Raw genomic sequence first — 6,252 nt, 5'->3', positions numbered from 1 at the left:
CCCACAACAGGCTTCCTGTTCTCTCCCTTTGACCCTTCCCTCGTTCTCTTGCTCTCTCTCAAGTAAATAAAATCTTTAAAAAAGTGTTCTTTAATAATGTGATTTTTGAAATTCTTTTAGGAGGACAGTATCTGTCTAGTTGGTTTGTGTATTATAACTAAAGTTCATGTTAAAAATGAAGTAAAATGAGGCCAGTCTGCACTGGGATTTGAAAGCAGTCGTGTGCTGGCTTTGTTGGTTGCATAGATGTGGGGGGGAAGGGGACGACACAGGCAGGGCCCTTGTCTCCTCCTTGGGCCCAGGCATCCCCGCGCTTTCCCAGACCGGGTCTGCGGCGGACCACGGAGGCCTGGGGAAGGAGCAGACCGTGAACACGCCCTGTGTCCTCCTGTCCTGTAGCTCCTCTAGGTGTCTTCCGCACAGGCCTCCCTGGGGGAGTGGGAGTCTCCCCACCCTTTAGGCTCTCGGCTCTCGTCTCCCGTCTCCACGGCCTCGTGCTGGTGAGAGGCTTCTCTCCGCTCTAGGGAAGGAATTTAAAGAGGGAATGAAATTATGTTAGAAACTTGTCTTCTTTCCTTTTTGGTCGATTGAGGGTCCACTATGGTTATGGGCTGAATTGTGTCCCTCAAATCCATATGCTGAAGTCCTGGTCTCCCTGGTAGCTCGGAGTAGGACTGCCTTTCTAGATCGGGCCTTTAAAGGTAACTCAGGCAAAATTCCGTCTTCTGAGCCCAAATGTAAGAGGACCGGTGCCTTCCTAAGAAGAGCTCAGGTCACAGACACACCCAGAGGGAGGAGCCCGTCGAGACGCCTGGGCAGCGGTCAGCAAGCCGTGGGAGCACCTTGGAAGAAACCGTGCCTCCCAGCATCTGGATCTCCGGACTCCTGGCCGCCAGACATCGTGAGAAAAGAAATTTCCGTTGCTCGAGTCCGTCTGGTGCCGAGTTGGGCAGGCCTGACAGTGCCAGGTGCTGGCGGCTTTAAGCCCAGGAGCCCATATCCTTCAGCAGCTACGAAGTGAAATTCGAACGTGGGTCCACCTGGCCCGCTAGCTTGTGCTTTGTGGGCAGACTGTCCTAGGAAGCCGTATTGATGTTTTTAAAAATTGCATGGGCTCTCCTCCAGCATAAGAACCCAAATTACTTAAATTTCGTTTATTAAAGTTTAGATAGTCGGTTTTCATGTGTAAGAACTTCTAGGTTTTTTGCATTCGGTGAAAATGCTGCATGTAATGGAGGTAAGCGGTGATGTCGTATTTCGCCCCCTTGCCGAGTCCTCTGAGGCTGCAGCGGGCAGTGGGGTCTGGGTCTCTGTCGCTCCTCACGCAGAGTGTCTGTCGTAGCAGGTACTTGTGGTGTCGGACCAAGAGGCCCATGTCAGATGCTCCGTTCTGCGTATTGACTGCGTTTTCTGTCCCTGAAGCCCAAGCACGCGTGTGAGCCGCGTCTGCTCCACGTGCCGCTGTGGGCTCGGTGACGTGGCGCACGCGGCTGCAGTCTGGCTGCGGTCGAGCCCCGGACAGCACAGGCGTGACTGTGGGGCCGCCGCAAGCAGGTTTTCAGGTTTTGCTGGACGGTTTTTTGAGATTCTTGACAATCTGAAATAACTTGCCAGCTGTGGTCTAGAAATACCGAAAAAAGGGAAGAGAAGCGTTACGGTGGTAATACGGTGTGGACGACACGAAGTTGCGGGGTAAGTCCCCAGGAAGGCTTCTGGTCAGGAGGAGGCCGTGCGCCGTTGGCGGGAGCGCGAGGTTCTCTGCCCGCCTCGGCTGCACCGGGGGCGCGCGCGGGGCCGGCTGTGGGGGCCGGATGGGAGGGAGGCCCAGCCACCTCTGCGTCTCCTGTTCAGCTGCACCTTCCGGTCATTTTACTTCCGTTTGAAAAATATATGGCTCTTCTTTACCGTCTTAATGTAAGTGGGGGAAATTGTAGTCAGTCCTCTGCCAGGGCCCTGGCCGACGCCCTCTGTGTCCCACACTCTGGCTAGAGAGAGCCACGCACCAGAGCCGAGCAGGCCGCTCCTGGCCCCGCCGGCCCCCCGGCCCTCCCTTGTCGGCTGCTGGCCTGTAAGTCCGAGGACAGCCGGCTGTCAGCTTTGAAGACAGATGGGCATTGTTTTCTGGAAGCCTTCTATATGAAGGAAACCCGATGCAGAGGAGGAGGTTCCAAACATCCTGGTCTCAGAATCCCTTTATGGCCCCAGATGTTCCTGAGGGCCCCGAGGAGCTCGTGTTCACGCGGCTGTGTCTGCCCGTGCTGAGCTGCCGCGTGAGATCACAGCGGATCTCCACAGTATTTCATGCTTCATTTGAGAATGAAATAAGTATTCCTTTTCAAAAAGCAGCGCACACTACACGGTAATGTAGCACTTCCCGAGAAAAATCACTGTGTATAAAGTTCACATTCAGAATGGCCTCGATTACATTCTGGCGAAGCTCTGATGTCTGGCCTGATGGAAGACGCCTGGACTCTGGTGTCTGCTTCTGCTTCTAATCTTCTGTAACGTGTTGCCTTTGTTGCAGTTCATGAAGAAAGGTCAGCATCTCAGGGGATGTATTTACAAAGGGAAGGAGAATTTTCCAGTCATTGTGGATATTCTTTTTGATGTTACACCAAAACTTTTGAAAGGTATTTGGAATGTGGACTGTAAAATTTTATCAGTGGTCTTAAAGTATTTAAGTTTAAAAATTGTGCCTCCTGTTCGTCCCTTCCTGCTCACCAACCCCTAGCAACCACCAAGCCTTTCACTGTTAGATGAGCTTTTGTTTTCTCTTACACCGCTGCCCCTTCAGACAATACGAGGGTTACGGGCACTGGTCCCCCAGCATGGGTGAAAATCTGTAATTACTGACTTCCCCAAAATATAACTACTAAGAGTCCACTCTTGGCTGGAGCCTTACTCATAAACAGTTGATTGATACGTACATTGTGTATGTTCTGTGTATTACATGCTGTATTCTTAAATCATACTAGAGCAAGAAAGAATCAAAAAACCATAAGGAGGGGCGTGTGGGCGCACAGTCATTAAGCCCCTGCCTTTGGCTCAGGTCATGGTCTCAGGGTCCTGGGATCGAGCCCTGCATGGGGCTCCCTGCTCAGCGGGGAGTCTGCTTCTCCTCTGCTACCTCCTTGCTTGTGTTCCTGCTCTCACTCTCTCTGTCACATAAATAAAATCAGTCTTAAAAAAAAAAAAACCATAAAACACAGTTACAGTATTGTAGTGTATCGACACTACACGTTTATGTAATCATTGAAAAAAAAATTCACATTCTAAGTAGACCCATGACCATCAAACCGGTGGTGTTTAAGGGTCAAATGGATTAAGACTCCTTGGGGAACACTGCACTCTGGATGGATCTTGAACCCGCGTGTCATCGAGAACCATGATGCTTTAGTCATTGGAAAATAGCCCTCGACTGAGTCGTGCGGCCGTTTCTGCTGCTGACAAGCGGTGTTGCTCGTTCCCAGAAGTCCCGGCCGGGGCGCATCCCTGTGGTCCGGCAGCTCCATGAGGTGTCTATGTCCACGTCGCACTGCGGATTTCAGCAGCGGCGGCAGCCGCAGTCCGTGCTGCTCACGCCGAGAAGCGTACGGCTGCTTGGGTCTGCCCGTGTGTGTCCGCCCCTTCGAAGTGCACGTGCCGCGCGCCCTGCCGTCCCGCCACTTTGCAGCCGGAGGTCGGTGTGCAGGGAGGCGCTTCGATGCGCTTCCCTTTCTGGCCGTCACGCTGCAGCCAGAGCGCTGGGGTCGGTTTGATGAAGGAGTTTGGTGGCATCTTGGTCCTCTGCCACGCGGGGGGCAGTGTTTGCTTTTTATAGCGTCCGGGCGGGGCGGCCGTGACCTCCGGATGCAGACCCGGCCGGCCGTCGGCCGTGATCGTGCGGTCTTCGCACATCAGCGACGGTGGCAGGGACACGTGCGTGTCATCAGAGCCCCGAGTGTCCGTGAATGGTAACGTGAATTCACACGTCAATCCTGGAAGGACTGGCCCCGGGGCCGGGCGGGGTGGGGGCAGGCTGACCACCTGGCAGTCCTTCCGTCGCGGAAGTAGGCTCGGCGCAGCCGTCTGCGGTCCTGGTGCTTTCGGGAGGGAGACTGGGGAGTTGCGCCCTGTCTTTCCCCTTCTGTGTGTGTGGGAGTGAGGGGGCCTGCCGTTCGCGCTGCGCTTCGGTGACGTCGGCCGCCTTGGTTGCCGGTACTTCCGTCACCAAGGAGAAAAGTCTCCTGGGATCTGGTGTGCGGAGGCTTCCACCTCTGTTGTCGTCCAGTCTTTTTCGGTGATGACGGTGACATTTTCTTGTCTGTGTGAGGACTTCATTCCTTTTCCGTCCTGAGCTGGGTGCCATCGGGGTTGCTCACTGGGCCGCACGAGCCCGCAGCGGCCTGCACGGTCACGGCCTGGCTGGTGGGCGGAACCGTGCGATTGGCTTAGCAGAAGCAGGAGAACCGCGACCGCTGCTATTTGTGCAGGGACCTGGCGTCTTCCCGGTGGTGCCCGGCAGGTCTCAGTCTGGGAGTTCTCGTGCTTTTAACCCATGACCCAGTCGTGGTCACATCTTGCCAGCCGCGTGGCGGTGCTGCTCGGTGTGAGGGGAGCAGGGCCGGGGCTTCCCTGGAGTCAGAAGGCCTGGCGGGCCCTTTCTCCCTCTGCCCTCAGCTTTTCTCCGAGGGCCCGTGTCTGCCCTTCCCGTGGGTCAGGAGGGTAAGCAGGGTGGCACGTGGGTCTGCACGTGGGACCCACTCCGTCAGCGGGCTCCGCTCACGGCAGGGGCAGCAGTCCTGTCCCCCAGCCGCGTCGCCGGAGCCATTGCGCGCCCCTCTGGCAGGGCTGCTGCCGTGTCTTAAAGGTGGAGCCTGGATCGATGCAGAGACTGCACCAGGGTTGGCTCCCCGCCAGGACCTGCGGTCTCTCCAGTGGGGACCCCGCTAGCTGACCACGCATTGTGCGTGTGTGTCGCTCCGCGTACTCTGTGCCTGGACAGTAGGCCTTGGAGCTCTGCAATTCCAAGTCCGTAGGTAAATACCTGAGGGTTTTTCTCTGAAAACTCATCACAGTAGCTGCAGAGTTCCACGGAGACTAAAGCCTTCTCTGTCCTCACCGGGCACGGAACCTGCATGGCACTTGCCGGGACCACGTGCACGGCCGTGTCCCCCCAGAATTCCAGCTCTCCACGACGCTCTTCTGTTTGCAGGCGTCGTGATTGCTGGGCTCACCCGTGCTCTAGCCTGCTGCGGAGGGACTGGGTGTTGTACAGACACTGAAGGTGAGAAGGCACGAGGGCAGGCACGGAGAGGAGTGACGGGCTTGCAGGGGACAGAGGCGCCAGGAATATGCGTTGTCGCATGGGGAGCAGCGCCTGAACGAAAGCCCCTGAGCGCCACCGTGGGGGCGCGGGGTACGCAGGCTCTGCGGGCAGATGCCAGTCCGGACAGCGGCAAGCTCCACGTTCAGAGCTGTGGGGAGTTCACGTCACATTCGGGAGAGGGGGAGTCCGTCATTCTGTTTTTAATTCATTAGTTAACCCAACGTAGTATCAGCTTCTGGCGGACAGGACCAGGACTCCGCGTTTCCAGACACGTCCCGGGGCTCAGTGCGGCAGGCACCCGCCTCCGTCCCCACCCCTGGCCCGCGTCCGCTCTGGGGACTGTCCACGTGTTCTCTGTAGGTCAGTCTGTTTCTTGGTTTGCCTCTCAGTTTCTTTTCTTTTTTCCTTGGCTCGTGTGTTTTTCCTAAATTCCACAGGAGTGAAATCAGACGGTACTTGTCTTTGTCGGACCTGACATTGCCTGGGATAGACTCTCCAGCTCCAGCCGGCCGGCTGCAGGGCTCGTGCTTGACGGCGGATACTCCACCGTGTGCATACAGACCGCGTCTCTGCCCACTTTGCTGTCGCTGGACATTCGGCACTCTCCATGATTTAGGTCTTGTTGAAAACGCTGCCGTAGACTTTGCGGTGCACACTTCTGAATTAGTATTTTTATATTCTTTAGGTAAATGCCCAGTAGTGCGATTGCTGGGTCATAGGGTAGCTCTATGTTGAACTTTTTGAGGAACCTCCATGCTGTTTTCCAGAGTGGCTGCACCAGCTTGCATTCCCACCAACAGTGTAGGAGGTTCCCCTTTCTCCGCATCCTCGCCAGCATCTGTCATTTCCTGACTTGTTGATTTTAGCCATTCTGACTGGTGTGAGGTGGTATCTCATTGTGGTTTTGATTTGTATTTCCCTGATGCCGAGTGATGCAGAGCACT

Source organism: Neovison vison, chromosome 7 (assembly GCF_020171115.1).
Source record: "Neovison vison isolate M4711 chromosome 7, ASM_NN_V1, whole genome shotgun sequence".
Taxonomy (NCBI): Eukaryota; Metazoa; Chordata; class Mammalia; order Carnivora; family Mustelidae; genus Neogale; species Neogale vison.
Note: the sequence above shows the minus strand (reverse complement) of the source record.